The sequence below is a fragment of the Rosa chinensis genome, chromosome 6 (genome assembly GCF_002994745.2).
Source record: "Rosa chinensis cultivar Old Blush chromosome 6, RchiOBHm-V2, whole genome shotgun sequence".
NCBI classification, from domain to species: Eukaryota; Viridiplantae; Streptophyta; class Magnoliopsida; order Rosales; family Rosaceae; genus Rosa; species Rosa chinensis.
In genome coordinates, this window is record NC_037093.1 from 50,279,859 (window position 1) to 50,292,193 (window position 12,335).

General features: G+C 36.7%; 1 long non-coding RNA gene across 2 annotated transcripts; it reads right to left on the reverse strand.

Moving 5' to 3' along the window:
• Positions 1-8,883: 8,883 nt before the first annotated feature.
• LOC112173856 lies at positions 8,884-10,879 on the reverse strand. 2 transcript variants are annotated; one of them, XR_002925746.2, is made up of 5 exons: positions 10,682-10,879; positions 9,764-10,070; positions 9,589-9,625; positions 9,273-9,373; positions 8,884-9,176 (listed from the first exon to the last, which is right to left on the reverse strand). It is a non-coding gene; the product is annotated as an uncharacterized LOC112173856 (long non-coding RNA). The 2 variants fall into 2 exon arrangements; XR_005802264.1 differs by having other exon boundaries at positions 9,589-10,070.
• Positions 10,880-12,335: the final 1,456 nt, after the last annotated feature.

The following is a 12,335-nucleotide window of genomic DNA, read 5'->3' on the forward strand; positions in this document are numbered from 1 at the left end:
ACATCTCGTCTGTAAATATCCTATCGATGGATGTGCGTGTACATAAGATAAAAATTTCAATTTTAATTACAAAGACGTTGGACTATATCAATTTGACTCCTAAAGTTGTATGACTTGTACATTGCATTTAAATTGTTGAGGTTCATTCTAAAGCAACCATGAAATAGAAAATGAATTTAGAGAAACCAACCGCTTGATAGAGAGATTGTAATGTTTTATAGTGGTTGTAAAAAAATCCAACCTATTTGGTTCTCGTTTCGAATTCAATCAACTAGGTCAAACTTAGTTACTCTTATAAACCTATATTTATATATCATGCACTCCAAAGAGCAACCCCTATCAATTCAAATAAAATGGAAAAACCGACCTTTGGATGAGATTATTATAATAAATTATGAGTGTGGTAAAAAATTTAGCCAATTTCACCATATTTTCAAATCCGATCGAATTGGTCAACCGTCGTCACTTGTATGTTTTCTTGGTTGACCGATGGCTTGACGACTGAGAAACGTGCTTATTTTTTCACATCACGTCTGTAAATATCTTATTGATAGATGTGCGTGTACATAAGATAAAAATTTTAATTTTAATTACAAAGACATTGGCCTATTTCAATTTGCTTCCTAAAGTTGTATGACTTATACATTGCAGTTAAATTGTTGAGGTTCATTCTAAAGCAACCATGAAGTAGAAAATGAATTTAGAGAAACCAACCGCTCGATGGAGAGATTGTAATGTTTTATGGTGGTTGTAAAAAATTGGTTCTCGTTTCGAATTCAATCAACGAGGTCAAATTTAGTTACTCTTATAAACCTATATTTATATATCATACACTCCAAAGAGAAACTCCTATCAATTCAATAAAAATGGAAAAAACCAACCATTGAATGAGATTATTACAATAAATTATGAGTGTGATAAAAAATTTATCAAATTTCACCATATTTTCGAATCCAATCGAATTGGTCAACCGTCATCATCATATGTAGAGTATATATGCATATATTCTATATAGAAGTATGAGAACTTCACACACGCACACACACGCACACACACACATATATATATATATATATATATCTATAAGAATATATATTTATAAACACACACACACATATTCTTATAGATATATATATATATGTGTGTGTGTGTGTGTGTGTGTGTGTGTGAGGAAGTTCTCTTAATTTTATATAGAATATGTGTTTATATATATATATATATATATAGATATATATAAGTATATATAGCTATATATATATATATATGTGTGTGTGTGTGTTTATAAATATATATACTTATATAGATATATGTGTATTTATATATATATATATATATAGGCCGGTTTTGCGGGCTTTTTGACGGGCCGGCCCTCTACCCACCAAGGCGGGCTTTTGCGGGCTTTTTAACGGGCCGGGCCGGCGGCCTCCATCGGCCCACTTGATCCGCGGGTTTTTTGATGAGGCCTATTCCATTTTATAAACCCAGTTCAACCCTCACTCTGTTATCACAACTCAATAGGTAGCCCTAGGTGATGACTATTCTATCACGTTTAAACATGGTGGAACACTGATGTGTATTACAAAAGGCCTTTCCCAGTGATTCCAATAAGGCCTTTCCCATTTTGGTGCCTAGTAATGCAGCTCAGATAAAGTCAGAAAAGTAGGGGACCCGTGCATACGTTATTAATCCATGAAAATGACTCTCTGTCTCTCTCTTTCTGTGTGTCAAATCTCAATTATGCTCCAAGATGTAATGTACATTTGTCCTGTTATTGCAGGCTACAAGTTCAAAATGAAAAGACAGAATGAGTAAAAACACTTCCCAATTTCTATCATCGTCCTAAACCTGAAACCACCTCCTAAAAAGCCTTGTTTCTGCTCTATCTCCCTAACTTTCAACCCCCACTGTCCGTTTCATTTTCAGATTCAACCTCCTTCCATTTTATAAAGGGACCCAGTTCAACCCTCACTCCGTTATTGGTCCACAACTCAATATGTAGCCCTAGGTGATGACTATTCTATCACTTTTAGACATGGTGGAACACTGATGTATATTACAAAAGGCCTTTCCCAATGATTCCAATAAGGCCTTTCCCATTTTGGTGCCTAGGAATGCAGCTCAGAGAAAGTCAGAAAACTAGGGGACCTGTGCATACGTTATTAATCCATGAAACTGTCTCTGTCTCTGTCTGTCTGTCTGTCTGTCTGTCTGTCTGTCTGTCTCTCTCTCTCTCTCTCTCTCTCTCTCTCTCTCTCTCTCTCTCTCTCTCTCTCTCAAATCTCAGTCATGCGCCAAGATGTAATGTACAGTTGCCCTGTTATTGCAGGCTACATATTCAAAATGAAAAGACAATGAGTAAAAATTATAGAAATTACTATCATCGTCCTAAACCCTCATTAATTAGTACAAATTACTAAACCCTCATCGCCGTCCTAACAAATTACTAAACCTTTCCCAATTTCTATCATCGTCCTAAACCCTCATTAATTAGTACAAATTACTAATCTAAAATATCTTATTAAGATCAATATTTTGTCGGATAATGATATCCCTATTATACTTGCAGACATATACAGGTTTTCGACGGCATGTAGCCATATATAAACTCCAATTCGCTCAGAAAGACATTCATTAATAATGAATCTTATTTATTGATGAAGAAACTTACACAATCACATGGTTCAAATGAATGAGTGGACGAAATTTTCTGTATATATCAGTATGCGTCGATTGTCAAGTTAGTCGTTCATTTCTTATGAGTAAATGTGTCGCATTGTGTTTATATATATATATATATATATATATATATATATATTGTCCAAAAAAATAGTCTACCTAAAGAGGAGTGTATAATCATGTTTAGAGGATACTAGAAACTACCAACACACCATTCATATGGTGTGTGAGTTAAAATATTGCAGGTTACTGCTGGTAGAGGATGGAGCTTTAATATTGACAGGACAAGGGTGTAATTTGATTGGAAGAGAAGGGCAAAATCGTCACACCATTGTTCATTTAACGGTAATGAACAGTAAATTCATCTTTGAGCTTTAGTATGGAGTATAATAGTACATACTATAGAGAAAGCCCGACCATCTAGCAATGAGACAATAATAAAAATACCGTATCCCTTTGAAAGTTTTTTTTAATTTTTTAATTTTTAATTTTAATTATAATGACGCTTTGTTCAAGTAAATCCAGAATATGTGTCTGGCCCAAACTCGAGATTACTTGCTCTAGTTGAAATAGGGTTTATATTAGAGATATTCTCAGGAGAATCTTAGGAGATATCCAATCAATGTATGATTATGTTTCCATGTACAACTCTATCTCTATGCTTGTAATCCTCTATATAAAGAGGCCTCTATTATCAATGAAAGTACGACTCAATTCTCTCCCAATTTCAGTTTTCCTTAAACACGTTATCAGCATGAAATCCTAACCCTAAAACCTAATAGCCAAAACCCTAAATTCGAATACAAAACCTTGAAACACTTTCGGCCCCCGCCACCCACCTTGAAGCCCTCCATTCCAGGAGTCTAGAACCGGCGGTGCCACCCCAAGAACCGGCCGGAAACCTACCGAACCGGCCACCGGAATCTTCAAACCGCCCGCAGCAAATATTCCACCAGTTCACCACCTTCCGAACTTCCAATTGCTACCAAATTTTTCCAGTAGTAGCATCTCAAACCCAGAAATCCAGAACCGGAAGAAAAACCCTAAAAACCGGCCTAAAAGTCACTGAACCGCTAGCCTGAATCGTCAGGCAGAAAACCGGCAGAAGGAAAAGAAGAAAAAAATTAAATAAATAAAGGAGCCAGCCCAAGCCACAGTCCAAGCCGAGCCCAAGCACTGCCACGTCATCACAAGGACCCACCGACAAGTCAGCACAGGGACCCATAGCCACTTCAGCAGCGGGCCCCAGCGCCACGTCAGCACCGGTCAACTTCTCCGTTCAACTTCCGGCGACTTTCCGGTCAACTTTCCAGCTACTTTCGGGTGACTTTTTTCGACCAAATTTTCTAGCGACCTATTTCGAGATATTTTTTACTAAAAGTTCCCATTTTTGAAGTTTTATTTCTTTTCTCTTCTTTTTCTCTGGACTTGCAAACTCCCTTCTTCTACCCCCCTTTCTTTATCATAGGGGAGACCTAATTAAGCCGAACTGTGGGGGTTCATACTCACTCTAAGTTTGGAGCTTGTTGAGATCTCCAAACTTAGAGTTTGTAGAGAATTTATGATCAACCACTTACATCATTGTTTCGATCTAATCCAACCCCTCTTGGAATCGAATTTCTTGGAAGCGACTACGCTCGGAAATTCTTAATTTCTTAGAAGCGACTACGCTCAGAAATTTTATATGTTTTCGTGATAGCTTTTTCCGCTCCGAAACTAACCCTTCTTCTTGTTCTCTTTCAAGATGAGTAACCTGAACAAATTGGACTTTGCCCCATTGGGAAAAATTGGCTTTGGATATCATAGGTGGGTTCGTGATGTCCGCCAGCATCTCAAGGTCGATGGAATCCTGGATATGATTCTCGAGCCTAGCCAGGACGTGTTAACTGTTGACCAAGCTCAAGCTTTGGAAACAAATAGAGTAGCCTTAGAGGCAAATAAGGCGAAAGCCATCATCCTAATGACTCGTCATATGGATGATTCGGTCCAGTATGAGTGTATGAATGAAGAAGACCCCAGAAGGTTGTGGGTCTCACTAGAAGAAAGACTCGACAACGTCCGTGACTTCCTGCTTCCTGACTTAGAAGTGAGATGGCATGGCCTCCGCTTATGTGATTTCAAGTCCATTCTTGACTACAACTCGGAAGCACTTCGCATTAAATCCTTAATGAAATTCTGTGGTAAAGAGATCACATATGCGATATTGATTGAGAAGACTCTCTCTACCTTCCCTGTCTCTACATTGATGATTGCTAAGAACTATCGAATCGATGTTACTGCAGGACAGATCACAAGGTTTCATGAGCTTATTGGAGCTATGAATGTAGCTGAAAAGGCATGATAACACCCTTGTGAAGAACTATAATTCAAGATCCGTAAAAACAGAGCTTATTCCGGAATCCAATTATAGTCGCGCCCCTAAGATAGGGCGCCAAGAATGAAACCCTAATCTTAGGGATACTTCAGGACGTTCTGGTCCATATAATCACTCTACTTGGGAAGGTAACCGCCAAAATGGCAAACACGGAACCTAAGAGGTCAACATGGAAAGAGAGAGGAAGGCAACGCCTCTGGCCATGTTGGTGGTGCCACTAACACTAGGAGCCATCTAAATGATGCTTTCAAAGCACCTCAATCAATGGAGTCTGAGCGAAGAGATGTATGTCCTCGACGTGGAGGATCCGGTCATTGGGCACACATTTGTAGAGCTCGTGAAGAAATTGTCACTGCATACAAAGCATATTGTGAAGCAAGAGAAGCTCACTATGTGGAACAAGAAGATCAAGAAGATGATCTAGAGTGAAGGGTTGAAGACTATAAATCTGGCTAGGATCAATAGATCGCCAATTTTGTTTAAGTCTTTATTTTTTCAAGAGATGTAATAGCAATTGCCATATATTTTTGTAGTAAATGTCAATGGTTTAGTCTTTCTTCAAAGTAGGCTCACCTAAAGTAAGTGTGATGTCTAGGAAGGTTCTGAGATTAGTGGTACTTAAGCGAGCATTGCTCCACCGATATCTCTCTACTCACCTGGTCACATTTATTTTGGAATTACCAAAAGAAGTTAGACAACTACCATTGTTCTGCATTAGCTAGCATTTTGGATTAGAATTTCTTTGGTCAAAGAGACAATGATGTAACTCTGTTGGCTTATGAATAAAATTTCGAGTTCTTTTCATTATGACTATATTTTGATTCTGAGCATATTACTTTGTGACTACGATGGCTGGGCCATCAGTATTAATTCAAGGACATGGAATAGCCCAAGTTCCCCCCTGCCAAATGGCACCTTGATTATTGTCACAGAATCTCTCTATGCTCCTGGGGCAAATCGCACCTATGAATAACTAACGAATTTCATGCGAAAACGCATGTAGAGAACGGAAATAAGTTCCTTTGCAATACCTCTAAGGATTGCGAACAAAGGCGCATCTTAGAGAAGTTTATGTGTCTCTCTAGTGGACTCTATGTCACTATTCGAGCTATTAAATCCAATAAAGTCATGAGAGAAGATCTCTTGGATTTAGACACATATTGGCTTTGTCACGACAGGATAGGTCATCTTGATCCTGATATGATGATCCGTCTACTAAAGACTTCACACTGACATCCATTCTCTCGAGCGAAACGAAGCATGAATACTCATCACACACTAGGAACGCCGCCAACACTGGCCTGCGTCCACTATCCCCATCCCAAAACGACATGTGTTTTGGAAGGTTTTGCTGATGTTGGGTATCTCTCTGACCCACACAAAAGTCTTCCCAAACTGGTTATGTGTTCACCATGGGTAAGATCGTGATATCTTGGAGGTCTACAGAATAGACCCTAGTCGCTCTATCTTCGAATAATGCAGAGACTATTGCTCTTCACGAAGAGGTTCGCAAATGTATATGGATTTGATCCATAATTACGCATGTTCGAAAAATTGTGGTTAGAAGTCTACCACAGATGAGCCTGCGAGCATAGGATAATGCGGCTTGTTTTGAACAAATGAAGCAAGGCTACATCAAAAGCGACAACACCAAAGATAATCAGCAACAACAAACTCTCCTCAAGATCAAAGTGAACTAAGTTCAATCTGAGAACAGTGTGGCAGGCTTGCTAACTAAGTCATTGCCTAAATTTCACTTTCGAGAAACATGTTGATAGCATCGTTTGAGGAAGTTATCCGAACTCCCATGACTGTAGTCATCAGTGGAAGATGTCTACATGTATGGTCTCGAAACGTGAAGGGTGTGTTGTGCTCTTTTTCCCCTTCGACCGAGGTTATTTTTGTCCCACAGGGTTTTTGTTACTCGGCAAGGTTTTTAATGAGGCAACGAGAGGAGCACCACGTTTGGGCGACACAAGGGGGAATGTTTAAGTAAATCCAGAATATGTGTCTGGCCCAAACTCGAGATTACTTGCTCTAGTTGAAATAGGGTTTATATTAGAGATATTCTCAGAGAATCTTAGGAGATATCCAATCAATGTACGATTATGTTTCCATGTACAACTCTATCTCTATGCTTGTAATCCTCTATATAAAGAAACCCCTATTATCAATGAAAGTACGACTCAATTCTCTCCCAATTTCAGTTTTCCTTAAACACGCTTCACATTATTAGATTGCAAACTGTAATGATAATTAACTATTTTCTTAAAAAGATTAGATAATTTTTGCAAAACAAAAGGGATTAGATAATCGCTAAGGAATGCCTTGTTGAAATTTAGACGGGGACATAGACTCACTATACAAATCAATCATCATCTGAACTAGTTCCATGGTATATCATCATCAATTATATAATTTAACTTATTCAGGAGAATGATATCTATCAAAATGGTCCAGGTTCATCTTTTCTCATAGCGCATAAACATTTCTTATGCAATTATTCTCAGTCACCAACGTTCATTGAATCGATTGTTTCAGAAGGAAAAATTTACCGCTTACAGTTGTCACCTTCCCTTAATATATAGAATTGTCAGTGTTTCATTGAATGCAGTGACATGTAAGGTTACCTTGAAACTCAGTCAAACGAAACTCCATCTGCCCCTTTAGCTAGGATGTTAATTTCATTGATTTGTCCCATCTCTAATTGGATATTAAGGTTAGAATTTCACTTACAATAATTATGAGTTTGTCCCATCTCTAATTGGATATTAAGGTTAGAGTTTCACTTACAATAATTATGAGTCCTGATTGATGCGTTGCACGAGTTGGCGTGCTAGTTTGTGTGATCGAAATTTGTCTTCGTTCATCTTTGATGTACACCAACCTTAGAGTTAGCAAAATGGGTGGAGGAGTATGGAAGGGAAACTTGTCTTTGCGGACCAACAATGATACATAAAAATCTATCTTATTGACAATAATTGATGACCACAAATAATATAGTAATTTAGTACAAATTTTATCTAATTATATTTATCACTTGAAAAATGAAAATAAAGTAGAAAGTCACATACCATTCATGATAGTATTCAGTTGAAGCAATGTTTGCTATTGTGTGAGAATGCGGCAGGACAAAGGATTAATTTTCAGAAGTCGGCTTTATCTTTTGGTCCAAATGTCCCTGATCAACAGAAAATAGAAATACAAGAGATTTTCAATGTGCCGGTTGTCGATTTCCATGAAAAATATTTGGGGTTGCCAACAACTATTGGTAGGAATAAAAAAGAAGTTTTTCGGAAGATGACTGAGAGATTGGATACTCATTTGCAGGGTTGGCAAGGGAAGTTCCTCTCAAAAGCGGGTAAGCTTGTTCTTATTAAAGCTGTGGCTCAAGCTATTCCCACTTATTCTATGAGTGTGTTCTAGTTGCCAACACTACTAGAGAAAACTCATTCAGGGACAAAATCAGTTTGTCTCTAAAAGCTGAGAATTCATCCCAAAAAAAAATTTGAGACAAAATCATTTTGTGGCTAAAGTCGTCTCCTAATGCTCGTCCCTAATTATTAAAGGCAACGGCTGATAAATTCCGTCTCCTAATGCATTTGGAGAAGAAATTAAAATTGTCCCCTATTCAACAAAATTTCATCCCTCATTCTCATTCAGGTTGGCGGGAAAATTAGCTATAAATGGCGCCAATCAGATGAATAAGGGACGAAACTCATTCCGTCGCATTTTATTTTCAAATTTTAAATTGTTTTCAAATTTAATGGTGCCTATCAGACGAATAGGAGACGATTAAAATAGGCAAATACTGAATTTGACACAGATTCAAATACAAATGAGCAAAAACAAACCCCAATTCCATTATTATAGATGGCAAAAGTTCAAACACTAATAGGACATCGACATAGTTTAAGATAAGACCGTCTAAAGCACAACACATCATCAACTGAATACAATGTTTATCTGAAATGCATATCTAACTCGAGTACAATTTTGCATCTGCATATGCAAAACTTGACGTATAATAACCATTTATTATTGGCAATGAAGAGGCCCCACTTCTGCTCTCCAGAGTTAGTCCTAACCATCTTTGCCTTCCATCCACCATGTCATTGTAGTCCTCCTTAACATATTTTGATTGCAAAGAATCAGGATTTCATGAATGCATAGAACTTTAATAACATATCAAATGCCCAGAGAAAACGAGGAAGAAACTCACCTTATAAAAGTCGTCAATGAATGCATCCTTGTCCTTCTCAATGGCATTTAATTCCCGCTGCAGAAATTTTAATGAATGCATCCTTGTCTTTCTTTAATAACCTGCAAATACAGAAACGCCACAAATAGGAAGCTAAGTTAAGCTTTTTCTGATGTCAAATGGCCATTATAGAAAACAACTATTATAAGCGAATTCATTTTGAAATCTAAATGACACAGCAAAAATAACTTGTATAGTACCAAACTGCAGTGTAAGCTTGTCAAACAAGTATATTTAATTTGTACCAGTAATAATCAGAGTTTTACATTATTATTACCTTATTAAAGAAAGACAACTTGTAGACTCTGTTAATCCTGCATGAATCAAACATGTATAATACTATTAATACACGAGAGAAAAGAATCCACCTGAGAAAAAATAATAAAAGTAAATGCCAAGAGACCAATTTCCAGAACAGATATTATGCATATAACAATTAAAAGGGGAGTTACCCCAATTTTCTCCTCAGTTCGCAAATATTATTGAAATCTCCGATAAGAGACCAAGGTTCATTGTTTTGAGAAACAACCTCACGATAGTCTTCAAAAAGAACTCCTGAAGACTATTAGAAATGCCAAAACATTTATAATAAACTAAAGTCTAGAACAGTACTATAGACTAGATGAAGACTGGAAGAATTCTGGAAATTTAAGAAGATGAGGTGCAAGCCATTCCCTAATATCCATGTCCATGTCCTTTCGAGTCTCGCTCTCCATCGAACTCAAGCTCCTTTCAGAAGATGAGGTGCAAGCCATTTCCCTAATATATCAAACATAATCATCAATTTATAATCATTGCACGGTTTCTTACAATCATAATCATTTTCCACATATCCACAGTTTCACTAGTGTAGTATTCTAGTGTAGTATTGTATAAATGGTTTCAAGAAGACAATGAAAACTAAGCATTCTGCATCCACAGATTTTTGATTCTTTGATTCATTAATCATTACCAAAACATTATCCCCATTATCCCAAGTACAGGACCTACTCGACTACTCCACCACAAGACAGAAGCCAATAAGAATATTTGATATCACTCATATTAGTGTATTAGACATTTATAGTATTACAGCCTAAACCTCAATTGGTATCTCTGAGAAACGTTACCACACTCAAATATTTATGCTTCAATTATTTACACTGTCGAATCGAAACAAAATGATATTCAAACAATCACCAATTCAAACAATAACATTTCATTTAATTTGAATCAGATAATCAACAAAAACGGGGAATAATAATCAACAATTCACCATATATTCATTCAATTTGAAAAGGCCCAGAATTCAATTCACCATATTCAAGATTAAATGAACAGAAACTCCGGTAGACATATCAGAGGTTTGAGAGAAGGAGAGAGAGACTTACTTCCGAGTTTTCACCGATCGAAGGGGAGAGAGAGAGGGACAGATTGGAGGAGAGAAGAGAGAGATGTTGGGATTGGGACTGCAAAGTGCTGCCGGTGCTGGTGAGAGGAGAGACAAGAGCTACTGTCATCGTTCATGTCGTCGAGGAGAGACAGACGGCGAGAGAGAAAGAGATATTGACGTTTGTTTTACCTAAAGAGATTTCTATCCTTCTATCCTTATTACTTTTAATAAAATTTCTCAAAAAAAAATTTACCTTTAATAAAAGATCAAAATATATCTATTTTTTTATTTGTAATTTTACTTGTTTATCCTTTTTTATTAAGGTGGTTTTCCTAGTATCTACATAAGGGGTATTTACGTAAAAAATTATACTTTGGCTAACAAACATTTAATTTTTTAATAGATAAAATAATTAAAATAAAAGAATCCTAATACACTAAACTCTTTTCATATAAAAGATGATCTAGAATTTGGATTTTCAAAAAAGTTCTCTTAGATTCTTACTAGTAGTCAGCAATGCAATTGTCTTCTAGTCAAGCCTCTAACCTTACTACGATATCAACAAACAAATATTAGCAGTACAAAAACTAAAAACAGATTGAAATTATGCAACATTGAAAACCCTAATTTGAGATTTAGGGTAGTAAATGAGGAGAAGAGAAACTAAGAGAGGCGAGATAGATGAGAGGGATTGCATGATAAGAGACACTGCTGTTGGGAGTATTGGTGTTTGGAGGCTAAGATATGGGGAAGTCGCAGAGCAGTGATCGTCGAATAGTTCGAAGAACTAAGATAAATGGATAGGCTAAATATATGTGAGATCGAAACTACATTGTTTCAATCTCAGTCAGTTGCTACACACTATTTATTTTCGCCAAACCCTGTCTAGATGAAAGGTTTTTTTTTTTTTTTTTTGATCAAGAAGAACTTCATTAATAATGAACCGGTTATAATAAGAAGTAACTTGTCTAGATGAAAAGTTTAAAAAATAAAAAATAATAAAAAAATCTGCTAATGAAATAAGGGAGGAAATTTTTCTCCCCTAATTCTTTTCATCCAAAATTTGAAATTTGGTGCAACACTTAAATTTTACCAATTATTTGTAAAATCTAAAACGCATAAGAGACAAAATTAAATTTCATCTCCAATTAAATTTTGGGACAAATATTTTTTGTCTCTAATTGAAGCTTATTTGTCTCTAAATAGGTCAAACGGAGAGTTTTGAAAAACAAAACTTTTAGGGACAAAATAATTTTTTTTGTCTCTAATCATGTGTTTGGGGGACGAAAAATTAGTCCGTCCCAAAATGATTTGTCTCTAAATGGGTTTTCTCTAGTAGTGCAATTGGCGTTTGTAAGAAGTTCCAATCTAAGGTGAGCCAATTTTGGTGGAGTAAAGGTGGTGGTGCTAGAGGTATACATTGGGGTAGCTGGGAGAAGTTATGTAAACGAAAAGTAGATGGAGGTCTTGGTTTCAGGGATTTGCGGACGTTCAATCAAGCAATGTTAGCTAAAACTGTCTGGAGGATTTTCTGGGGTAGGAGGTCGTTAGTTAGTGAGATTTTGCAAGCTAAGTACTTTCCGAACACATGTTTTTTGAATGCTTCTTTGGGGACAACCCCTTCGGCAGTTTGGAGAGGATTGATTTGGGGT